Source organism: Scyliorhinus canicula, chromosome 4 (genome assembly GCF_902713615.1).
Source record: "Scyliorhinus canicula chromosome 4, sScyCan1.1, whole genome shotgun sequence".
In the NCBI taxonomy this organism is placed as follows: domain Eukaryota; kingdom Metazoa; phylum Chordata; class Chondrichthyes; order Carcharhiniformes; family Scyliorhinidae; genus Scyliorhinus; species Scyliorhinus canicula.
This window is the reverse complement of record NC_052149.1, coordinates 103,933,710-103,959,523: the sequence shown is the minus strand read 5'-3', so window position 1 is coordinate 103,959,523 and position 25,814 is coordinate 103,933,710. Positions and strand designations below refer to the sequence as shown.

At 44.6% G+C, this 25,814-nt stretch overlaps 1 protein-coding gene across 7 annotated transcripts in view; it reads right to left on the bottom strand.

Moving 5' to 3' along the window:
- Positions 1 to 24,311, bottom strand: part of prrc2c (proline-rich coiled-coil 2C) — a 126,434-nt gene extending 102,123 nt beyond the window's left edge. For 2 of the 7 annotated variants that reach the window (XM_038794942.1, XM_038794943.1), the window contains exon 1: positions 24,038 to 24,310. The gene's annotated coding sequence lies outside the window, so the exon portion shown is untranslated. Of the gene's footprint in view, positions 1 to 24,037 lie in introns of all 7 variants that reach the window. The other 5 variants (XM_038794941.1, XM_038794944.1, XM_038794946.1 and 2 more) reach the window with 4 other exon arrangements.
- Positions 24,312 to 25,814: the final 1,503 nt, after the last annotated feature.

Sequence of the window (25,814 nt, the reverse complement as noted above, 5' to 3'; positions counted from 1 at the left end):
ACCATGGAGGGATTGGCGAGGAGGAAGAAGCAATTCGATAGGCTGGCAACAGGGAGTGCGGTAGGGCAGCTGCGTAGAGCAAGAGGGGAGCAGTACGAGTATGGGGAGAAGGTGAGTTGAATACTAGCGCACCAGTTACGGAGGCAGGCCACGTCCTGGGAAATATTGAAGATACGGACTGGGCGAGCTGGAGTTTCCTCAGCTGGAGAAAGTAAAGAGGCAGGCGCTAGAAGAGCTGAACATGATTATTTCGGACTTTGTATGGGCAGGGAAGGTGCCATGGGTTAGGAGGACCCTGCTAGAGGCAGAGGCAGCAGGGGGGTTGGCTTTGCCGAACCTGCTTCATTATTATTGGACAGCAAATGTGGAAAAGGTGCAGCGATGGTGGGAAGGAGAGGGGGTTGAATGTGTTAGAATGGAGGAGTAATCTTGTAAGGGACCCAGCTTAAGGGGTATGGGACAGCAGTGCTGCTAATGGCAGTAAGTAAGTATTCAGGGAGCCCATTGGTGCTGCCCACGGTGAAGATTTGGAACCAGTTGAAGAGGCATTTTAGGATGATGGGGATGTCAGTGTTAACGCCGCTGTGAAAAATCGTGAGTTTTAGCTGGGGGGAGGGGGATGGTTAGCATGTATAGGAGGTGGAGTGGTGGGGCTGGTCAAGGTGAGAGATTTGTATTTGGAGAAGGGTTTGCCAGTACGGAGGAGCTGAGAGAGAGGGTAGAGCTCCCGAAAGGGAGCAAGTTCAGGTACCTGCAGATAAGGGATCTTACAAGAAAGGTTTGGAAGGATTTCCTAGGTTGCCACCTGCTGGAGCTACTACTTCTTCCGGATGTTGAAGGAGAGGGTAGAATTGGAGATATATACACACACACAGGTGGCAGGGAGAGCAGGGAGGTTAGCGGGTGAAGATCAAGGAAAAATGGGAAGGGAGTTGGGAGGGGATATCAATTGTGTAGGGTAATCGTGATCTCGTTCATAAGGATGAGCCTGATACAGTTTAAGGTTGTACACAGGGTACATATGACTCTGGCAAGAATGAGTGGGTTCTTCCAGGAGGTGGCAGATGAATGTGGGAGATGTGAGCGGGGGTCAGCAGATCACGCACACATGTTCTGGGGCTGCGAAAAGTTTGGGAGAATCTGGGCGGGAGCGTTTGCAGTCTTAGCAAGCTTGGTGGGGGGAGGTGGTGGACCCATTCCCTTTGGTGGCGATATTTGGGGTTTCAGAGAAGCCGGAGCTCATGGAAAGGAGGAAGGCCGATGTTGTGGCCTTCACCTCTCTGATTGTCCGGCGACGACTCTTAGTGGAGTGACGGTCAGCAACATCACCGGGGGTAGTGGCCTGGTTGGGTGACCTGTATGAAGTAGAAGCTAAAAAGGGAAAAGTTTGTACAAACTGTTTAGTTGATTTTTGGGAAGCCTATTTCCCGGGTTGGTTATGTGCTGTAACTTTTTTTATATACGTTTGTAATAAAACACTTTTTTTAAAAAAAAAGAATGCCTGTCTGACTGATTCTTTAAATCTGAAAGTGATAGTGGTATTCCTGCAGTACTGGCAAACCACATCCCCGCTAAAATCACAGGAGAAAACCCTGCTACTGTCAGACCCGGAGAGGAAGAATCAGAGGTAATTTCTGCCCTCCTCACAGTCATAACACTTTCAATGAGATTATGACGGACCCATATCCCTAATTTCCTAATCTAACCTCAGACCCACATCCCTCAACACTTTTGGTAGAAATCTATTATTCTCAATTTTAAAATTAACAATTAATCCAGCATCAATTGCCATTCGTGGACGAGAATTCCAAACTTTTAGCAGCCTTTGCATGTAGAATTGTTTAACTCCACCCCAAAAGAGGCAGAGGCAGTAGGGGGGTTGCCTGGGGCAGCAGGGGGGTCTAATTTCTGGACTATATGGAGTTTAGAACTAGATGGAAACCACCAGAAATTAATCCATTAGTTCCCCATAATAACTTGAAAAAAGCTCCCCATAATATCTTAAAAACAATTAAATTTCCAAAGTTTAAGGAATACCCCCCCTAGTTCAATTGGAAATTAGGATATTAGTGAAGGAAATCTGAGTTCATAGAGACAACAGGCTCAAATATTAGATGTGGGAATAGAAAAATATTTAAAATTGTGGAAAACCTTTATAGGATTTGAAGTGCAACACTATGGGTCTGAGCAGCTATAAATAACAAAGGTTTATGCCAAGAGGGGGCAGTCCAGAAAAAGATCTAGCATGAATAATGTTTTTTTTTTAATAACTTGTTTTTATTCAAAATTTTTACAAAACCACTACAAAAAGGCAACAAAAACAGAATTTTAAAAAATGAATTAACTTAACAAAACAAGGTGGGATATCTACCCTCTCCCAGGGTTTGCCAGGCTCCTTGAACACCTCACACACCCGTCCTCCATCCCAAAGAACTTGCTCATTCTTGCCACTGTCAAATGCGCCCTGTGTACCACCTTAAACTGAATCAGGCTACGCCTGGCACAAGATGAGGAGGAATTGACCCTGCCCAGGGCGTCTGCCACAGGCCCTCATCCAGCTCCTCCTCCCACTTGCCCGTCAGGTCCTCCATCGAGGCCTTCTCCGCCTCCTGCAGCTCCTGGTAGATGTCTGATATCTTTCCGTCTCCTACTCACATGCCCGAGACCACCCTGTCCTGTATCCTGCGGGCAGGCAGCAGCAGAAATTCCCCCACCTGCTTCTTCAAGAAAGCGCAGACTTGTAGGTACCTAAAGATATTCCCTGGGGCAACCCGAATTTCTCTTCCAGCGCCCTCAGGCTAGCAAAAGTCCCATTAATGTTTAAATGACTTGGACATGGGTCTGCAACTTTCACCTCTTTAATATCTTATTTGTGGTTCCCAATATTTTCCAGTTAGATCACATTAACATGAAAAAAAGCCTTTAAAAATTAAGTCAAGAAAAGTAAGAGCCGAGTTTTTGAGGATAAAAAGCTAATCATCGTGCTGCAGTTCAAGGCTTCAAATAATCATTTCAACAAAAAACATAATTTAAACAAACCTGTGTGAGCGGTATAGCTACACCATGGTAATTGATAATGCCTTTGGTTGAAGGACAGGTTAGGACATTGGAACCTAGGAATTAGGAGAAGTAGGCAATTTACCCCTTTTTGAGCCCGCTCCGCAATTCAATTAGATCATGGCTGATCATTTCCTGGTCTCAAATCCACCTTCCTGCCTGTAGCCCATATCCCTTTAACCCATTTTTAAAGATCAGATATATCTCCTTCTTGAAACCATTTAATGACTCCGATTCCACTGCACTATGGGCAGCGAGTTCCACAAATCCACCACCCTGTGAGTAGTTCCTCATCTCAGTTCTAAATCTACTACTTCAACCTACATCTGTGACCTCTCGTTTTAGTTTACCCTACAAGGGGAAACATTTGGTCTACGTTTACTTTATTAATCCCTTTTAGTATCTTATATACCTCTATCAAATCCCCTCTCATCCTTCTAAACTCCAGCGAGTATAAGGCCAAAGTGTTTAATTTCTCTTCATACGTCAACCCTTTCATCCCCGGAATCAATCTGGTGAATGTCCTCTGAACTGCCTCCAATGCCACCACATTCTTCCTCAGATATGGAGAACAAAACTGGACACAATACTCCAGATGTGGTCTCACCAACAACCTATACAACTCAACACCACTTTTCTACTTTTATACTCCAGTACTTTTGCAATAAACGCTAACATTCCATTTGCCTTTTAAATTACATGTTGTACCTGCATTCTGACTTTCTGCAATTCATAAAGACACCCAGATCCTTCTGCCCAGCATTTTGAATTCCATTTAGATAAGTTGCCTTTCTATTTCTTTGGCATAAATGGATAACCTCACGTATCTACATTAAACGCGATATGCCAAATTTTGGCCCAATCTCCTAACCTTTCTGTACCCAGCTGTAAAATCTTTATCTCCTCTTCACTGCTTGCTTGCTTACCCAGCTATTATAATGTCATCCACAAATTTTGTTATGTTAAACTCTGTAAACAGGTGAGGTCCGAGGACTGAACCCTGCGGCACCCCGCTTGTTACAGTTCACCAGCCAGAGAAGGACCCATTAATCCCGACCTTCGGCTTTCTGTCAGTCAGCAATCCTCAATCCAACCTAGTACTCTACCCCAGATATCCTGCAATCACACCTTCTGGATTCGTCTTTTATGCGGCACTTTGTCAAACACCTTCTAGAAGTCTAGATATACCACATCCACAGGTTCCCCTTGCTGGTTATGTCATCAAAGAACTCATGCAAGTTTGTCAAGCATGACTCACCCCTCATAAAACCATGCTTACAATAGTGGATTGAGCTTTGTCTTTTCAAATATTCAGTCATCTCCTTAATGATTGATTCCAGGAACTTCCCCACATCGCAAGTCAAGCTAACCGGTCTATAGCTGCCTACTTTTTGCCGCTCTCCCTTTTTGAATATGGGCATAATATTAGTGTGTTTCCAATCCACCGGGATCCTTCCAGAATCTAGGGAATTCTGAAATATCATAGCCAATGCATCCACTATCTCTGCTGCCACCTCCCTTAATACTCTACGGTGCAAGCCATCAGATCCTGGAGACTCACCTGCCTTTAATCCCATTAGTTTATCCAATACCAGTCTCCCTAGTGACGGTTATTGCACTAAGTTCCTCTGCATTAAGCATAGTTTTTCGAATATTTTTATTATCTTTTACCATGAAGGCACAGGCAAAATATTGGTTCAGTGCCTCTGCCATCTGTGTCCCCATTATTACCTCACCAGTATCCGCTAAAGGGCCAACGTTTATTCTATCTATTCTCTTCCTCGTTATATACTTATAGAAGCTTTCGGTATCAGTGTTTATGTTTTCTGCTAGCTTCCTTTCCCAGTTCATCTTAGCTATTTTGATTTGATTTTTAGTATCACAGAATAATAGTGCCAAATAGGCCCTTCGGCCCATCGAGTCTGTACCGACGTATGACAGACACCTGACCTGCCTAACTAATCCCATTTGCCAGCATTTGGCCCATAGCCTCAAATGTTATGGCGTGCCAAATGCTCATCCAGGTACTTTTTAAAGGATGAGAAGCAATCCGCCTCTACCACCCTCCCAGGCAGTGCATTCCCGACTGTCACCATCCTCTGCGTAAAAAGATTTTTCCTCAAATCCTCCCTAAACCTTCTGCCTCTTGTCTTGAACTTGTGTCTCCCTCGTAACTGACCCTTCAAATAGGGGGAACAGCTTATTACTATCCACCCTGTCTATGGCCCTCATAATATTGTAAACCTCGATCAGGTCACCCCTCAGTCGTCTCTGCTCCAGCGAAAACAACCCAAGCCTATCCAACCTCTCTTTATAACTTAAATGTTCCATCCTAGGCAGCATCTTGGTGAATTATTTCTGCACCCTTTCCATGAGACCATAAGACATAGGAGCAGAATTAGGCCACTTGGCCCATCGAGTCTGTTCCGCCATTCAATCATGGCTGGTATTTTCTCATCCCCATTCCCCTGCCTTCTCCCCGTAACCCCTGATCCCCTTATTAATCAAGAACCTATCTATCTCTGTCTTAAAGACACTCAGTGATTTGACCTCCACAACCTTCTGCGGCAAAGAGTTCCACAGATTCACCACCCTCTCTGGCTGAAGAAATTCCTCCTCATCTCTGTTTTAAAGGATCCTCCCTTTAGTCTGAGATGGTCCCCTCTGGTTCTAGTTTTTCCTACAAGTGGAAATATCCTCTCCACGTCCACTCTATCCAGGCCTTGCAGCATCCTGTAACTTTCAATAAGATCCCCCCTCATCCTTCTAAACTCCCGAGTACAGACCCAGAGTCCTCAACCGTTCCTCATACGACAAGCTCTTCATTCCAGGGATCATTCTTGTGAACCTCCTCTTGACCCTTTCCAGGGCCAGCACATCCTTCCTTGTACGGGGCCCACAACTGCTCACAATACTCCAAACAGGATCTGACCAGAGCCTTATACAGCCTCAAAAGTACATTGCTAGTCTTGCATTCTAGCCCTCTTGACATGAATGCCAACATTGCATTTGCTGTCTTAACTGCCGACTGAACCTGCACGTTAACCTCAAGAGAATCGTGAACGACTCCCAAGTCCCTTTGTGCTTCTGATTTCCTAACCATTTCCACATTTAGAAAATAGTCTATGCCTAAATTCCTCCTTCCAAAGTGCTTAACCTCACACTTTTCCACATTGTATTTCATTTGCCACTTCGCTGCCCACTCTCCTAGCTTGTCCAAATCCTTCTGCAGCCCCCTTGCTTCCTCAATACTACCAGTGCATCACATCCTTCCTATAATGTGGCAACCAGAATTACACGGTACTCCAGCTGTGGCCTCACCAAAGATCTATACAACTCCAACATGACCTCCCTGCTTTTGAAATCTATACCTTGACTGATAGAGGCAAGTGCCCCATATATGTCTTTTTCACCTCCCCATTAACGTGCCCTTCTGCCTTCAGAGCTCCTCGGAACTACCCTGATTCAGGCCATTCACTGAAAACTTCCTTGTCAAATTACTTCCTTGTCAAATTACTCATGCATCACCTCACACTTTTCAGGGTTAAAGGGTTCATGGTTGGTAGCGTTTTGCTGAACCTTAAAGTTCTCCCAATTTGCCAGTTTACCACTAGCTTTTGCAATATGGTATGCCTTAGTTTTTGCCTACATGTCTTCCTCGACTTCCTCGTTTAGCCTTGGAACATTTTTCTCCCTTATACAATTCCTCTTCCTCTCAGGAATATACTTTAATTGAGAGGTATTTAATATCTCCCTGAACATCCTCCATTGTTCCTGAACTGTCCTACCCTCAAATATTTGTGCCCAGTCTACTTGGGCTGATTCTTTCCTCAGGCCTGTATAATTACCTCCACCCAACGCTACAACGCTCGTACAGCACTCTGTCTTCTCTTGTTCAATCTGAATTTGAAATTCTAGCACGTTGTGATTACTCCTTCCAAGAGGATCCTTAACGTCAAGACTATTTATTAACCCTTCTTCGTTACATAATACTAAATCTAAAATAGCCTGCTCCCTAGCATATTATTCTAGGAAACAATCCCTCATACACTATTAAATCTTCCTCAAGGTTATCCTTGCCAATTTGATTAATCCAGTCAATATACATTTTAAAATCACCCATGATTATTGTTGTGCCCTTTATAGCTATGACAAGTATTCTGACCGTTCTATTAGATGCTATTTTTAATCACAGGAATAGCTGAAAGAATTGCTTTAATTCCACTTAAGTTAATGTTTTAAAGACTTTACTGACAAAATTAGTTTTAAAAGTCAAAATATGAGGCAGCACAGTGGCGCAGTGGTTAGCACTGCTGCCTTACAGCACCAAGGTCCCAGGTTGGATCACGGCCCTGGGTCATTGTCTGTTTGGAGTTTACATTCTCCTAGTGTTGCGTAGGTCAAAGATGTGCAGGGTAGGTGGATTGGCCATGTTAAATTGCTCTTAATTGGAAAAAATTAATTGGGAACTCTAAATTTATTTATTAAGTCAAAACACAATAATTCAGAATTTTTTGTCTACTATGCACAAATTCAATTATCAGACATGCAAAATATGCATTCCACCAGAGGCACTTGACAATCTGCCAGGTATTTGGTTTTAAAATGCCAATTTGTCTTGTAGCTTCCAATAGTTTTCTTTTGGACAACTTTATTTTTTAAAAAGGCACTTCAGGAAAGAAAAAAAGGTCACTGACCCCTGGACTAAGATTTAGAACAAAATGCTTGAGATCGCAACACATCCCCACATTATTGATAGGAGAGGTAGGTAGCACTTATTTTATAATAATAATCTTTATTGTCACAAGAAGGTTTACATTAACACTACAATGAAGTTACTGTGAAAAGCCCCTAGCCTATACATTCCGGCACCTGTTTGGGTACACAGGAGAATTCAGAATGTCCAAATTACCTAACAGCACGTCTTTTGGGACTTGTGGGAGGAAACCGGAGCATCCGGAGGAAACCCATGTTGACACGGAGAGAACGTGCAGAAGGTTGTGACGTTTCCTGCCTCTACTACCCACCCAGTGACCCAAGCAGGAATCGAACCTGGGACCCTGGCGCTGTGAAGCAACAGTGCTAACCACAGTGCTACCATGCGGCTTTGTGCCCAACTGTGCTTTAATTGACCATTTTTACTTCAGAAAAAGAGAGCTCACAATGCCAATGCATTGATCTAAAAAGATATGAAACCTATAGCTGTGCAATTTTAATATTTAAATGCACCAGCAACTTCAAAATTATCTCATCTAAAATGCTGTTGAACATTTTGAATCAATAATATTTAAAATTGCTCAGATTTAATAAAATTTATGAAGCTATGAAAAAATTATCAAAAGATTTTAGCAATAGTTTTTCATTGACCACTAATTTCCTTTGAGGTTTTAAAACATCAAAAATCCATATGGCAAGATTTAACCAAAATTCATATCAGATAATTCTACTTTGCAGAATAAGGTATGCACATTAATGGGATTAGCATAATTCTAATTAGAAGTATATGGGATAGAGTTGATAAAAACAGTGTATAGATACATGGAAGTTTATGTTGCTGTATATCATTTGAAAAAGCTCCTTGTATATTTATTTTATAATTAACACAAATAATTTCCCAGAAATGATGGATCATCAAGAAGGCTGACATGTCCTGCTTAGAACCTTTAATTAAGCTAAGGCATCATAGGGCTGGTGTGGAAATTCAAGTATTGGGGTGGCAGCTATTGGAAGGCATCTTTAATTGTATAGTAATTGTATTTAGTTGCTTCCAGGTTGTGGTCATTAAATGGAGGTTCACATGAGCTCCAGTAAATAGGAAGAATCAAACTGGTGATTGAGTTAAGGGGTATATGTTTGTCATGTGTTTCAGTAAATATATGTTTATAGAGTGCTTGGCTCAAGTTCTATTATTCACCACCGGGCTTTTAGAAGTATAACAGACATTTACTGCAAGGTGTAGTAGAGTCACAGAATCATACAGCACAGAAGAGGACCTGCAGGTCACTGAGTCTGCACCAACAAAAACTGTGCTAAATCTACACTAATTCCACTTTCGAGCACTTGAATGTTATGACATAGCCTTGAATGTTATGACATTTCAAGTGCTTATTCACATACTTTTTTTCAAAACGTTGTGCGGTTTCCTGCCTCTACTACTCTCCCAGTGCTTTCCTGACTCCCACCATCTTCTGGGTGAAAAGGCTTTTTCTCATTTCTCCTCTAAACCTCCTACCCTTCACCTTAAAAGTATGCCCCTCATTACTGGCCCTTTAACTAAGGGGAACATCTGCTTTCTATCCACCCTGTCCATACACCTCAATACATCTCTCCTCCCTCAGCCTTCTCTGCTCTAAAGAAAACAACCCACGCCTATTCAGCCTCTCTTCATAGCTCAAATGGTCCATCCCAGGTAACATCCTTGTGAATCTCCTCTGCACCCTCTCCAGTGCAATCACATCCTTCCTTTGGTGAAGTGACCAGAATTGCACACAGTACTCCAGCTGGGGCCTAACTAAAGTTTGCTACAGCTCCACCATAACTTCCTTGATTTTACAAACTATGCCACAACTGATAGTAACACATTCACACATCCAGGGTCACATCACACACCAGTTTACAGAGGGAAAAACTAGCTACTGCCAAAGCTCTCAATCCCCAACTGCTGAAATAATCACATTGTGCAGTATATTGAGTTAATGACGTAGTCAGAAAGATGCTAACAATGTGCTAGTTTTATAGTGCATTCTTATCTCACACCTTACCACTTAAAGAGAAGTTTCTGATATTTGCTGCTCAAATCACATATGAAATGTGGGAATTGAGAGAGCAAGGGAAGAAAAGAATGAGGTGTGATACTCCAAGTTCACGCCCCAGACACTGAATAATTAATTAGAAGAGAGTCAAATCCCTATGGCAGAAAAGAGCTGGCATGAATTTACATAACTCCTGTCATGTCCTCAGGATGTCTCAAAGCACACACAACCATGCAGCAGCGTGGAAGGTACTGAACAGGCCCTGTTATATGTAAATACAGAATGTGCACAGCCATGCAAGAAAAATTAGAGGGACCGCAAAAGCTGGTCATGCAGAAAGCAACACTGATTCACAGCCCAATTATTATGTTTGAAATATAGGCACTTATCATAGCGGGAAACATACAATCAAATGCAGGTCTGAAGAACTGTCAATCCTATTACTGGAACCTGAAAAGGTAGGAGTCAATGTTAGTAGGTATTCCTCCTAATTAACTCTAGTAACACTACAACTGGATGCCTTAACAGGGTGTGCCTTGTTGGACTAGTGGAAACTGACCACAGTAGTATTCTGCCATAGCTTCCTTCTTCCATAAACTCCATTTTGTTGGAAATGACTCTATCTCACTCCCCAGGTATTCCGTCAAGCTCCAATGGACTGTACAGGATCTTGGATGTCCTGTTTGATCCAAAGTTATATTTGACACTCCCATCTCCACAATAATACTCGCTTCTGCTCTGCCAACACCATACTCTGCCTTCAACCATACTTTAAGACACCTCAAAAACTCCATTTCCGTAATGTTTTCCTTATTGGCCTCAGATTTCTCATCAGCTCCAATTTGTCCAAAGCTATGATTTGTTTCTTGTTCTGGACTAGGTCCAGGTCACCCAACAACCCATCCTTATACGGTCCCCAATTTCCCAAGACATGTAAATTTAAAATCACAATTCCCTTCTCCAAATCCCTTCATGACCCTGTCACATGATCACTACAAACTCTTGCACACTCAGACCTCCAACTCTGGTCTTTGGTACATTTTGCACTCCCTTCATCCAGGCAGATCTTTCAGTCAATCCAGGATTGAACTAAGGAGTTCCCTCTCTATGTCACTGCCTCATCGCTTTACTCACCTTTAAAACACCTTCCCAACCTCTCCTAACTATCCAAATATTATCTGTTTTATTTCTCTCCTGAGTAAAGTACCATGCAATATTTTTTACTTTAAAAGGTATTATTTAAATACAAATTGCAATGGTGGTAAAGTTTTCATTAGCTTAAAATCCAATTGTATTCCGGCACACTACAAATTTATTGTCTGCTGACATCACTTTGCAGCCAATGAGATGGAGGCGAACTGGGACTTTTATATGGCCTATTTGTGGCCAAAATTAATAAGCAACATCCAGTGAAGGAAGTGAAATAGTGAAACTGAAATAGAGAACAAAATCAAACTAAGAAATCACATGATTATAAAGACAGGAAATAGGAGATTATTAGATAAAAGATCTAGATAGCCATGGGGTAAATGAGTAACTGCAGAAAATTGCTCTTTTTAGATTTGACGAACAAACCAGGGCAAGTAAGCAACCTGAAAGTAAAACACTCGAGGGTCCCACAAGCATAACAATTAGTATCTGCACAGAATAAAAGTAAAAAACAAAAGATTTCTAGTGGCATTATGTCGGAGCAAGATATGCATGAAGTGGCTCCCGCTAGGGTACTGTTCTTTTAGTCCTTGTTGCTTAAGTTTCAGGGATATTTTTCCACTTAGAAACCCACTTGTTTAATGCAATAGGGTACGGTGACATAAAACAAGGGGGAAAAGCCTGAAAGTAGACGTTTGTCAACTGAATCAGAGGCTTCTTGGTGGATAAAATGGTGGAGGCAACCTCTGTGACTCCAGCCATTCAACTACGGCCAAGTCGCTTACTAGCACCGTAGCAGCATAATTTGACAAACACTGGCAGGTTGTGTGACGTGACCTCCACAAAATAAGAGGTCTTGGCTCCCATTCGTTTGGCATTGGAGAGGACCAATGAAAACGGTAAAGGCACATGGAGTAACAATTCAAAACATGGAGGTGGCCATTTCAAGGCACTGTGACCAGATTGCTGTATGGAAGTGGAGATGTCTGACGCCACACACTGAAGGCCAAAATGAATGATTTGAAAAATTGCTCCAGGAGGCAAAATATCTGAATTGTGGGATTGCCAGAGGGGATGGAAGGTCAACTCCCACAGAGTATTTTGCAAAGATGCTTGGGAGGATGGTGGGTGAGGCTAGATCCACGTCCCCTCCAGAGATGGACCATGCCCACCGGCACTTCGACAGAAGCCTCGTCACAGCAAACACCGTGAGCAATAATCGTGACATTTCACTGCTTACAAGAAAAAGAGTGGATGAGATGGGGCAAGGGAGCATGGCAACTACAAATGGAAAGGCCACACCACCAGGTTTTATGAAGAGTGTGAGTGGAGCTGGCAAAGAAGTAGGTAACGTTCAACAAGGCCAACTCCTCCACTGTATAAAAGCGGAGTCCGGTTTGAGGTGGCATACATGGCGCGGCTAAGATTGACTTTTGAGGGAAAAGACTTTTTTTCATGCGCCGGGGAAGCAGATTTCTTTCTAAAGAAGCATGGGCTGGGCACGATGTGATCAATGCTTTTTAATATTGGAGATGGGCATGACCATATGGTGAATTGTTAGGGTTCCTTGTTCATGCTTCTATTTTTCTGTTTTTGTTTGTGTTGAATATTTTGCAAGTTTGACTTGGGTAAGGGATTTCGTTTTGTGGGCTTTTGCTATATTTGTTCTAACTGGTATGAAAATATAGAGCTCCCTGTTGGAGTACTATGCTTTAGGATTCTTATTTTTTGCATCTTTATTCGGTAAGCATTTTTCTACATTCTGGGCAGGAGCCGCCCTGCGAGCTAAAGAGTTAGCTAATGAGAGCAGTGCTGATTGGTTGACTGAAGCTCATTGTATTAGTTCTGCTTAAGATAATGAGCTTAATGTTTTTGTTCTGTTGGGGGTTAGGTTTATAAGAAGTACGTTCTAGTGGTTTATGTTTGCATATTTGTGGTCAAAATTATAAAGCAACATCCAGTGAATTTTTTTTTATCATAGAATTTACAGTGCAGAAGGAGGCCATTCGGCCCATCGAGTCTGCACCGGCTCTTGGAGCACACTACCCAAGGTCAACACCTCCCAACACTAAGGGCAATTTTGGACACTAAGGGCAATTTATCATGGCCAATCCACCTAACCTGCACATCTTTGGACTGTGGGAGGAAACCGGAGCACCCGGAGGAAATCCACGCACACACGGGGAGGATGTGCAGACTCCACACAGACAGTGACCCAAGCTGGAATCGAACCTGGGACCCTAGAGCTGTGAAGCCATTGTGCTATCCACAATGCTACCGTGCTGCCCGAAGCAAGTGAAATAGTGCAAATGGGGGGGGGGGGGGGGGCGGTAGTTTGCTGACAGTGACTGTGAATTATTTTGTTTAATCTTTTTTGTGGGTTTGATGACCATCTTGGGTGGGCCTGGTTGCTGTACTTTCCATGTAACTTGAGTAATCCATCTTGGTGGAAATGGCTGACTCCGGAGATCAAGGGTGACTGGGAGGCCTCCAATTAGTTTGGTCACCTGGAATGTCAGGGGGCTGAATGGCCCAGTGAAAAAGCCACAGGCATTTGCTCACCGTAAAAGTTTAAATGCCAATGGGCTGTTTCTGCAAGAGACTAACTTGCGAGTCAGAGACTCGACAAGGTTGTGGAATGGGTGGTTGGAAGGGGTTTTTCCATCCGGCTTTGATGGTAGGGCCAGGGACCCGGCAATTTTAATCAGTAAAAGGGCTCAGTAATCTGCCGCTAAGATCCTGGCTGGCCCCAACGGTAGACAGGTCTCTGGGTATTTGGCAGGCACCTTGCTGGCCCTGGTTAATGCCTTTGCTCTCAACTGAGATGATATGGAGTTCATATACAAGCTGCGAGCCACCATCCCCGACTTGGATTTGCATCAGTTTTTTTTAACGGAGTGACCCAAACTGTGTTCTAGATCCCAGCATTGGTCGGTTCAATCCAAATCGCTGACTCCATCAGGGATGGCCAAGGCGTTGTTGGTTTTCATGGAACAGATGGAGGGGGAGGCAGATCCGTGTCATTTTTTGCACCTGGGTTTTCTCCCATGTCCACCAGGTATATTTGTGTATTGACTTTCTTGTTGCACATAGATCTTTCCTCCCTTGGGGGCAAGTTACTTGCCGAGTGAGATTTCAGACCATACCCCACATTTTGTTGATTTGACACGAGTCAGGTCCCTCCTAGCGTACGCCATAGAGATTGGATAAGGTATTATTAGCAGATAAGAGATTTTGTCAATGCATGTCCAACATCATTGGGGAATATATTGAATTTAACAAAAGTGAGTGCCTCTCACCTTCTACACAGTGGTCATCAGGGATGAGAATTCCCTACAAAGTGCACATGGAAAAGAGAGCAAGTGGGGCAGAAGCTGGTGGACAACATCCTTGAGGTGGACAATCAGTACCCACATGCCCCAACCCAGGAGTTGTTGGCAACCAGGAAAAGCTGAAGACACAATTTGGATCGACAGATAAGACAGTGGCCAGTTGCGACGTTTGAGAGATTTATTTTACGAGCGCAGGTAGAAGTGCTGTTGCTTCCCAAACTTGTGCCCATCTTTCCCACAATTTCATTCATGAATCGTACAGTCAGCTTTCCATTCCTGCCCAGCACTGGAACAGCTCCTACTAAAGTCAAAAAAGATATTTGGCATAACTATGACTGTACTACTCTTTCTCATTGTTCTCAACCTGTCTGCAGTTGTCAATATTCAACTTTGTGCTATATCTGGACACTATTCAAAATCAGCAAACCTGCGCAACAGGGTGGTTAGCACTTGCTGCCTGACAGTACCAGGGACTTGGGTTCAATTCTAGCCTTGGGTGACTATGTCTGCAGGGAGTTTGTACGTTCTCCTTGTCTGCATGGATTGCCTCCGGAGTGTTCTGGTTTCCCCACAGTCCAAAGATGTGCAGGTTAGGTGGATTGGCCATAATCGATATGTGGGGTTGCGTGGGTAGGGTGGGGAAGTGGTCTCGGAGGGTTGGTGCAGACTTGATGGATCAAGTAGCCTCCTTCTGCACTGTAGGCATTCTATGAATGTGGAACATGATGTGATGTCGCCCATCTTTACCTCACCGCCACCTTGTTTGCACTGCCTCACTGTTTGCCCAATAACGGCAGAGTAAAAATATGATCCAAAGTATTAAGGAGGCTGAAACCATTGTATTTGGTCCCACCATAAAACTTATTTCTATCGCCACTGACTCCATCCCTCGACCCAGTAAATAAATGTCTGAGGCCGGGCCAAACTGATCACAACCTTGTTGGTATATTTGATCTCAAGGTGAACTTGTGGTGACACATACATGTCATCAAGAGTATCTTCTTACACATCAGTAACACTACCCATCTCTTCTTCCACCTGCAGTGTAAATCCTCATCCATACATTATTGTTATCTCTAGATTTAACTACAATATTCCAAAACTGTTGTGGCTGACCTCTCATCTTCCAGCCTACAGAAAGTTAAGCTCATCCAAAACTCACTTCCCTTATCTTAGCTCAAACCAAGTTCTGTTCACCCATCACCCTGAGCTTGTTAATTTACACTGGTTCACAGTTTGGCAACATCTCCATTTTAAAACTTCTCATTCTTGTTTTCAAATTCCTCCATGGCCTCATCCCTCTTTATCTCCATACTCCAGCCCTACAAGCTCTCTGCACTCCTCCAAATTTGACATCTTGTGGATCCCCAATTTTGATCACTTCTTCAATGGTAGGTTGTCAAGACAGTGGGTAGGTTGGCTTTCTGCCCCTTAGGTCTCAAGCTCTGGAATTCTCTTTGGAAATCTCTCTGCCTCCTTCATGATGCTACTTAAAATATACCTTTAAACAGGGCTTTGGTCATCAGTCTGGACAGCTCTTCTGTGCCTAAGGGTGTCAAATTTTAATAGCACTCACAAAATACATTGAGATATTTTGCTATGTCAAACATGCTGTACAAATTGTTGCTGAGTTTCCAGCAGAGGGCAGCAGAGCAGAGCTACTGATCAGCTGTTCTGGGGGAATTTGCATACGTGCAGTGCGGTCAGCCTAAGTTGAAGGTGGTTTGTGGAGGGGCTGTTGGCAAGTGACAGTTAAACCCGAAACACTTCGTGGGTGTTTCCCACCCTACCTCCTCCTCTAACCAACCCCCCCACCCCACGGTGGTTGGGAAGTGGGAGCAGGGGCCTGTCGTGAAGGTGAGTGAGTGCCTTTAAATTTGCTTAACTTTCAGCGGGAGCAGGGTTTGAGGTAATATCAGGTAAGCTCTTCCTTTCTTTTTCTTTTTCTTGTTTTTTTTTAATCTAGAGGTGATGTCAGGGAAGGCAGTGCAATGCTCCTCCTGCAGAATGTTTGAGGTGAGGGACGCCTTCAGTGTCCCTGCTGATTTCATCTGTGGGAAGTGCACCCAACTCCAGCTCCTCAAAAACCGTGTTAGGGACCTGGAGCTTGAGCTGGATGAACTTCGGATCATTCGGGAGGCAGAGGGGGTCATCGATAGGAGCTTCAGGGAAGTAGTTACACCAAAGACTGGAGATAGATGGGTAACTGTAAGAGGGACTGGGAAGAAGCAGTCAGTGCAGGGACCCCCTGCGGTCGTTCCCCTGAGTAACAAGTATACCGTTTTGGATACTTGTGGGGGGGGGGAACTTACCAGGGGTAAGCCATGGGGTACGGGCCTCTGGCATGGAGTCTGTCCCTGTTGCTCAGAAGGGAAGGGGGGAAAGGAGTAGAACATTAGTAATTGGGGACTCAATAGTCAGGGGCACAGATAGGAGATTTTGTGGGAGCGAGAGAGACTCACGTTTGGTATGTTGCCTCCCAGGTGCAAGGGTAAGTGATGTCTCGGATCGTGTTTTCCGGGTCCTTAAGGGGGAGGGGGAGCAGCCCCAAGTCGTAGTCCACATTGGCACTAACGACATAGGTAGGAAAGGGGACAAGGATGTCAGGCAGGCCTTTAGGGAGCTAGGATGGAAGCTCAGAGCGAGAACAAACAGAGTTGTTATCTCTGGGTTGTTGCCCGTGCCACGTGATAGTGAGATGAGGAATAGGGAGAGAGAGCAATTAAACACGTGGCTACAGGGATGGTGCAGGCGGGAGGGATTCAGATTTCTGGATAACTGGGGCTCTTTCTGGGGAAGGTGGGACCTCTATAGACAGGATGGTCTACATCTGAACCTGAGGGGCACCAATATCCTGGGGGGGAGATTTGTTAGTGCTCTTTGGGGGGGTTTAAACTAATTCAGCAGGGGCATGGGAACCTGGATTGTAGTTTTGGGGTACGGGAGATTGAGAGTATGGAGGTCAGGAGCACAGATTTGACTTCGCAGGAGGGTGCCAGTGTTCAGGTAGGTGGTTTGAAGTGTGTCTACTTCAATGCCAGGAGTATACGAAATAAGGTAGGGGAACTGGCAGCATGGGTTGGTACCTGGGACTTCGACGTTGTGGCCATTTCAGAGACATGGATAGAGCAGGGACAGGAATGGTTGTTGCAGGTTCCGGGGTTTAGGTGTTTTAGTAAGCTCAGAGAAGGGGGCAAAAGAGGGGGAGGTGTGGCGCTGCTAGTCAAGGACAGTATTACGGTGGCGGAAAGGATGCTAGATGGGGACTCTTCTTCTGAGGTAGTGTGGGCTGAGGTTAGAAACAGGAAAGGAGAGGTCACCCTGTTGGGAGTTTTCTATAGGCCACCTAATAGTTCTAGGGATGTAGAGGAAAGGATGGCGAAGATGATTCTGGAAAAGAGCGAAAGTAACAGGGTAGTTGTTATGGGAGACTTTAACTTTCCAAATATTGACTGGAAAAGATATAGTTCGAGTACATTAGATGGGTCGTTCTTTGTACAATGTGTGCAGGAGGGTTTCCTGACACAATATGTTGACAGGCCAACAAGAGGCGAGGCCACATTGGATTTGGTTTTGGGTAATGAACCAGGCCAGGTGTTAGATCTGGAGGTAGGTGAGCACTTTGGAAACAGTGACCACAATTCGGTGACCTTTACGTTAGTGATGGAAAGGGATAAGTATACCCCGCAGGGCAAGAGTTATAGCTGGGGGAAGGGCAATTATGATGCCATTAGACATGACTTAGGATGTGTTGGTTGGAGAAGTAGGCTGCAAGGGTTGGGCACACTGGATATGTGGAGCTTGTTCAAGAAACAGCTATTGCATGTTCTTGATAAGTACGTACCAGTCAGGCAGGGAGGAAGGGGTCGAGCGAGGGAACCGTGGTTTACCAAAGAAGTGGAATCTCTTGTTAAGAGGAAGAAGGAGGCCTATGTGAAGATGAGGCATGAAGTTTCAGTTGGGGCGCATGATAGTTACAAGGAAGCGAGGAAGGATCTAAAGAGAGAGCTGAGACGAGCAAGGAGGGGACATGAGAAGTCTTTGGCAGGTAGGATCAAGGAAAACCCAAAAGCTTTCTATAGTTATGTCAGGAATAAAAGAATGACTAGGGTAAGAGTAGGGCCAGTCAAGGACAGTGGTGGGAAGTTGTGTGTGGAGGCTGAGGAGATAAGCGAGATACTAAATGAATACTTTTCGTCAGTATTCACTCAAGAAAAAGATAATATTGTGGAGGAGAATGCTGAGACCCAGGCTAGTAGAATAGATGGCATTGAGGTGCGTAGGGAAGAAGTGTTGGCAATTCTGGACAAGGTGAAAATAGATAAGTCCCCGGGGCCGGATGGGATTTATCCTAGGATTCTCTGGGAAGCCAGGGAAGAGATTGCTGAGCCTTTGGCTTTGATTTTTAGGTCATCATTGGCTACAGGAATAGTGCCAGAGGACTGGAGGATAGCAAATGTGGTCCCTTTGTTCAAGAAGGGGAGTAGAGATAACCCCAGTAACTATAGGCCGGTGAGCCTAACGTCTGTGGTGGGTAAGGTCTTGGAGAGGATTATAAAAGATACGATTTATAATCATCTAGATAGGAATAATATGATTAGGGATAGTCAGCATGGTTTTGTGAAGGGTAGGTCATGCCTCACAAACCTTATCGAGTTCTTTGAGAAGGTGACTGAACAGGTAGACGAGGGTAGAGCAGTTGATGTGGTGTATATGGATTTCAGTAAAGCGTTTGATAAGGTTCCCCACGGTCGGCTATTGCAGAAAATACGGAGGCTGGGGATTGAGGGTGATTTAGAGATGTGGATCAGAAATTGGCTAGTTGAAAGAAGACAGAGAGTGGTAGTTGATGGGAAATGTTCAGAATGGAGTTCAGTTACGAGTGGCGTACCACAAGGATCTGTTCTGGGGCCGTTGCTGTTTGTCATTTTTATAAATGACCTAGAGGAGGGCGCAGAAGGATGGGTGAGTAAATTTGCAGACGACACTAAAGTCGGTGGAGTTGTAGACAGTGCGGAAGGATGTTGCAGGTTACAGAGGGACATAGATAAGCTGCAGAGCTGGGCTGAGAGGTGGCAAATGGAGTTTAATGTGGATAAGTGTGAGGTGATTCACTTTGGAAAGAATAACAGGAATGCGGAATATTTGGCTAATGGTAAAATTCTTGGTAGTGTGGATGAGCAGAGGGATCTCGGTGTCCATGTACATAGATCCCTGAAAGTTGCCACCCAGGTTGATAGGGTTGTGAAGAAGGCCTATGGTGTGTTGGCCTTTATTGGTAGAGGGATTGAGTTCCGGAGCCATGAGGTCATGTTGCAGTTGTACAAAACTCTAGTACGGCCGCATTTGGAGTATTGCGTACAGTTCTGGTCGCCTCATTATAGGAAGGACGTGGAAGCTTTGGAACGGGTGCAGAGGAGATTTACCAGGATGTTGCCTGGTATGGAGGGAAAATCTTATGAGGAAAGGCTGATGGACTTGAGGTTGTTTTCGTTAGAGAGAAGAAGGTTAAGAGGTGACTTAATAGAGGCATACAAAATGATCAGAGGGTTAGATAGGGTGGACAGCGAGAGCCTTCTCCCGCGGATGGAGGTGGCTAGCACGAGGGGACATAGCCTTAAATTGAGGGGTAATAGATATAGGACAGAGGTCAGAGGTGGGTTTTTTACACAAAGAGTGGTGAGGCCGTGGAATGCCCTACCTGCAACAGTAGTGAACTCACCAACATTGAGGGCATTTAAAAATTTATTGGATAAGCATATGGATGATAAGGGCATAGTGTAGGTTAGATGGCCTTTAGTTTTTTTTTCCATGTCGGTGCAACATCGAGGGCCGAAGGGCCTGTACTGCGCTGTATCGTTCTATGTTCTATGTTCTACTAACCATAGTTTTTTGATATTCTTTGGTGACTAGAATTGCCCAATAAAAGGGCTCAGCAACAAACCATAAGAGACTCAGAAATTATGAAAAGACAAACTAGAGTTTGAGCTGTGGAGGAGCAAAGGATTAATATGTCCATTTACATAAATCATTAGACATTCATGCGCACAGGTATAAAAAAAAAACTCAAAAAAGATTAATGAAATGTTGCTGGATTTTACTGTTCAGAGTTCATGTTTCGCGAGTCTCCTTCCAGCACGGTCTACCTTATCCTATCCATAAAATCTGCAATCCTTTCTCACTCAGGGGTTTATCCAGGGTAGGATGGTTTGTGTATGTGTATGTCCATGAAAGAATGAAAATTCAAATGGTCAGATGCTTCAATTGCACAAGACCTTGATCAGACCCGCTCTGGAGTAGTGTTATGCTTTGGGCAGTGAACCTCAGGAAATATCCTGTGGAAGGGATACAGTGCAAATTCCAGGGGCAAAAAGAGTTAAAATATGATGGTAGGCTCCATAACTATGGCTCGTATTTTCTTCCGCGTAGAGGACTCCTGTGGTTGATCTAATTGAGGTGCTTAAAAACATAAATGATAAAATGTTTGGCGGGAGAATCCAGAACTTAATCTTCAAATTATAGCATTAGGCATGCACTCTTTCACATAATGGCTGATTAAAAAGGCACATTGTACAAGTGGCTATGTAAACAGAGGCATGGAGAGTTATGTTAATTGTTTACAAAATTACTGGTTAAGTCTCAGCTGGGGTAACATGCTCACTCTTGGCATCATACTTTTGAATGCCGAGTCTTAGAACAAGTTCAAAGGAGATTAACTTGAACAGTACAGCAGATGAGGAATTGGAGTTATGTGGAGAGACTGGAGCAGCTGGAATTCATCTCCCGAGAGCAGGGAAACTGATGGGGAGATTTAAGTTGTGTGTTCAAAATCATGAAGGGCTTTGATAGAGCAAATAACGAGAACTTATTTCGAATAGTAGAACGTCGGTAACTAGAGAACACAGATATAACTATTGGCAAAGAACCAGAGAGGTGATGAGAATTTTCTTTTTTAAATAAATGGTGAAAGCAGATTGGATAATTACTTTCAAGAGAGAATTGAATATAGTAAATACTTGATGTGGGAAAAATGTGCATGAAAAGAGCAGAGAACAGATAGCTCTTTCAAAAAGGCATGATGAGCCAAATGGCCTCCTTCTGAGATGGAATTCTGGAACTCACCTCACAAAGTTGAAATTTTGAAGAGTGAGAGCAATAAGATTTTGAAGGCAAGAGTACCAGGGATGCAGGACAGTGGTGTAGAAATAGAAGGTACAGATCATCTCTGTTCAAAATGAATAGGGCAGAACATGATTAATGGCTGAATAGTTCTCTCTCTCCCCCCCCCCCCCTCTCCTCTCCTCCCCCCTCCTCTCCTCTCCTCCCCCCCCTCTCCTCTCCTCTCCTCTCCTCCCCCCTCCTCCTCTCTCTCCTCCCCCCCCCCTCCTCCTCTCTCCTCCTCTCCCCCCCCCCCCCCCACACACCTCCCAATGATTATGTTGGAACTGCCCTCAACAAGGGTTGGACAATATGAAATTGCCACCGATACCAGATTGGCTGGCAAGACAATATGAACAATGCAAAAAACGTTTGAGGGTCACTTTAGAAGCATGAACAGATGTCAGGAAAATGCAAATTAATGGAAAAAGGAACATAACTGAAATATACGGAGTGAGAGAGATCCATGTCCAATTTAAGAGAAAGACAATAAACAATAAGTGCAAAAGTGCTATTGGAAGGATAAATATATTTAATGGCAAGCACAAAAGAAAGGGGCAATACATTGGCTAGGTTGTAGTTTTGAGCAACTCATTCTAAAAAGGAAACTGAATGATTGGAATGATGCAGCATAAGAATCACTAGAACAATATTAGAACATGATAACTGTTCAAAACTAAAATTGTATTTACTGGAGACAAGGACAAGAGGTCTAACAGAACCTGTATAGCTTTCAAAAGGAAATTGAATAAAGACTTGTTGGGAAACATTTTGTAGGGCTAGTATCAGTATACTTTCAGTATCAGTATTATTCGAAGTCTGTAAAATTATAAAATTGCTGCAGTCAGCACATGTACAAGGTACCATCACAAGATTTCTTCTAGAAGAATAAGATGTTATGAATTTCTACATGTATAATTATTACAATACAGAAGTGTTATCACAAATGAATATTTCCATTGGGGAGGTAGTGACATAGTTGCAACATCACTGGACTAGTAATTCATAGGCTTCAAATCCCAGCACGGCAGCTGGTGGAAGTAACAAATCTGGAATAAAACCTATGGAATAAAAATCTAGTGAGCATTACAATTATCACTGATGGTTGTAAAAACCCACCTGGTTCACTAATATCCTTTAGGGAAGGAAATCTGCCGTCCTTCTGGTCTGATCTAGATGACACCCCAGACCAACAGTAGAAGTGGCCCAGCAAGTCACTCAGCTCAAGAGTAATTAGGGATGGACAACAAACTCTGGCTTTGCTAGTGATGCCAACATCCCATGAAAGTATTAAAAAATGCTACTATGGTATCAAAGGAGAAATTAAACCCTTAAAAGATTTGAAATACTATTGGCAAGGAGCAGAAAAACAGAAGGAAGGCTTGATGTAACGAATGGCTCCCCCCACGAATTGTGCGCCCGGGTAGCGAGGCCATTCAACCAAGAAAACGACACAATGGTGTCCGATTCTGCACTCATCCAAAGAAAATTCTCCTGGGCCCAGCAGAATTTAGAAAACAATCATCTTAATGATGATACTGGTGGATTGGCATAGCTCATTTACCTTATCCATTAATATGTGCAAAGCTTTCCAAAATAAAGTTCTGAAGTCAACATATCGTGAACAATGTTTTAATGGCTGCGTCAAAATGCCAAAAGTTCAAATATTTTTATTTCAAAGCTCATGGCCTAAAATGTTTGGTATATCCACTCGCACAAGTTTTTTGAAATGCTTTTCTGATTGACAATGGATCCTGGATTTTTTTTGTATGGAATGATTTAAAACGCTAGTCACTAGAACAATGAACGGCGACGGTCGGTGCAAAATTGCGCATTAAAGTCAAGTTAAGAGAGAGAGTCCTCAAAAAAAATTCAAAGTCATATCCTCGGGCTCATCCAGTTATGCCGCACATCTCGATCACCCAACGAAACATTAAAATATCCAAATACATGCTGCATCCTGCTCAGAAGGCCCCAAAATAATCACGCTTCCTCTTCCGTAACTCTGCCTTTCCTCGGGGACAAAGGCATCCTCAAAATAAAAGGAGCGGAGCGGCTTGCAACCAAAAACGACAACCAAAATCTTTCACCCAGACATGTTTTCTAAAGCTCGTTACTTTTTAAAAGAAAAATTAAATCAATCCAAAACTCTGCTGCATTTCTGGAGGGGGGGGGGGAGAAAGAGGCAAAAAAAAATATTCCTCCTTCCCCTCACAAAGATTATGCAATCTGAAATACCCTTTTGGGTTTGAGACATCCGCCACTTTGGTTGTTGTTGGAAATCGAGCAGACGATGCAAAACACACGCGCATTGGAACCCCAGAATATCCCCGTGGAAAGCGGGGTAGGCCTCGGTGTGGAGTTGGAGAGGCCGGCGGCGGGGCTCCAGGAGGCCCCGCCACACAAAGCTGCAGTGCGGCAACGCGCGTCGGCCCTGCTGCCACCAGCAATCACAACGGCGGGGCGGCCGGTGGGGATGGCCCGACCCGGGGGATGCCCGCGGCCTCATCGCGCGCGGGGCGGGGGGTAGCCGCCAGACGCCCGGACTCGTCTCAGGCGCTGAGCCCGGGGCCGCATTCGTCTTCTTACCTCGGCGCCTGCTGGTATTCTTCGTTGTCTGGATCTCCCTGCTTCGGGGGGGGCACCGTGTGGGTGAAGAAAGCGGATGTGGCCGCCCGGGGGTTGAAGAATCGGTAATGCGGTGGAAAAAGCTGTCAGTCAGTCGCTCTCTCGCTTCTTCAATTCCTCCTCCTTTTCTGTCGCACCGCTCCACGACCTCCCTCGCATCAGTCGCTGCTCCGACTCTCAAAGATGGCCGCCCGCCAGCAGCCGGCGCACTAACGGCACCGTACAATTACGCACGCTGGGGCTGGCGTCAGCACGCATGCCGGCGCACTTATGTCAGCTCGCTGCCGGCCAGCCGGCGGAAGCCACGCACGCCCGCGCACTGATGTCAGCGCGCTGCCGGCCGGACACAAGCCTCTCCCTGGTCACGATAGACGTCATTGAGTCCCACTGTGCTACGAAGAAGCGAGGGGTTAGTGACTCAGAGTCAAGTGTGATTGATCGTGGATGACTTTCTCACTGGTTTGGTGCCAGAGAGAATAATAAGAACAGAGGAGGAGGCCATTCAGCCCTTCCAGTCTCCTCCGCCCATCAACCAGAAACTGTCCTGAATACCGATCTCCAAAAAACTTCTAGTTTCGAACAGGACCAAAACATCTGAACATAATTTGCGGGACCCCTCCCACATTGCTCACATGTATCCTCTACCCCCACAAACAGCCTGCTCATTCTTGATTTAGTGAGATGAGCCCTATACACTACTTTCAGCTCTATCAGCCCCAGCCTCCCACAAGAAGTCAAGGCATTTACATTCCGTAGCACCTCACACCACAGTCCCTTTAAGCACCATCCCCAGCTCCTCTTCCCATTTCATCTTAATCTCCTGCATGTATACCTCCAGGATCCTCCTGCAAATCGCCCAGGTAACTCCCTTCTCCAGTCCCCCCACTGACAACACTTCTTCCAACAACTAAGAAGCCAGTGCTACCGGGAAGGTCGGGAACACTTTCCGTACCTGGATACATCTAAATCCCTCTCTTGTGTCAATCCATATTTATCTCCCAATTCTTCTAGACTCACAAATCGTCCCCCAAGAAACAAATCCTTAATTACTCTGATACCCTTCTCTTCCCAACCTCCAAACCTCACATCCATCCTTCCTGGCCCAAACACGTGATTCTGCCTAATCGGCATCCCCATTGCCCCAGCCTTCAATTTAAAGTGTAGCCTAAACTGTCTCCAAATCCTCAGTGTAGCCACCACCACCTGACTCCCCGAATACTTGGGGCCATCGTGAGCAGTGCCGTTGCTGACGCCCGCAGCCCCGACCCCCTACAAGGACCCGCCTCCATCCTTACCCACATTTCCCTCCTTTCACCATCCTCTCACCTTCTCATGTCTCATCATTTACCACCCAATAATAGTAAAGCAAGTTCTGGAGGCCTAGCCCCCCCCCCCCCCCCCCCCCCCAATTTCACCTTCCCCTCTGTAATATCACCTTTCTAATCCTGGGGGTACCTGCCAGGATCCCAGGTTCGATGCCCGGCTTGGGTCACTGTCTGTGCGGAATCTGCACGTTCTCCCCGTGTCTGTGTGTGTTTCCTCCGGGTGCTCCAGTTTCCTCCCACAAGTCCCGAAAGACGTGCTGTTAGGTAATTTGGACATTCTGAATTCTCCCTCTGTGCACCCGAACAAGTGCCGGAATGTGGCGACTAGGGGATTTTCGCAGTAACTTCATTGCAGTGTTAATGTAAGCTTACTTATTATAATAATAAAGATTATTATGATTTTTATTATTACC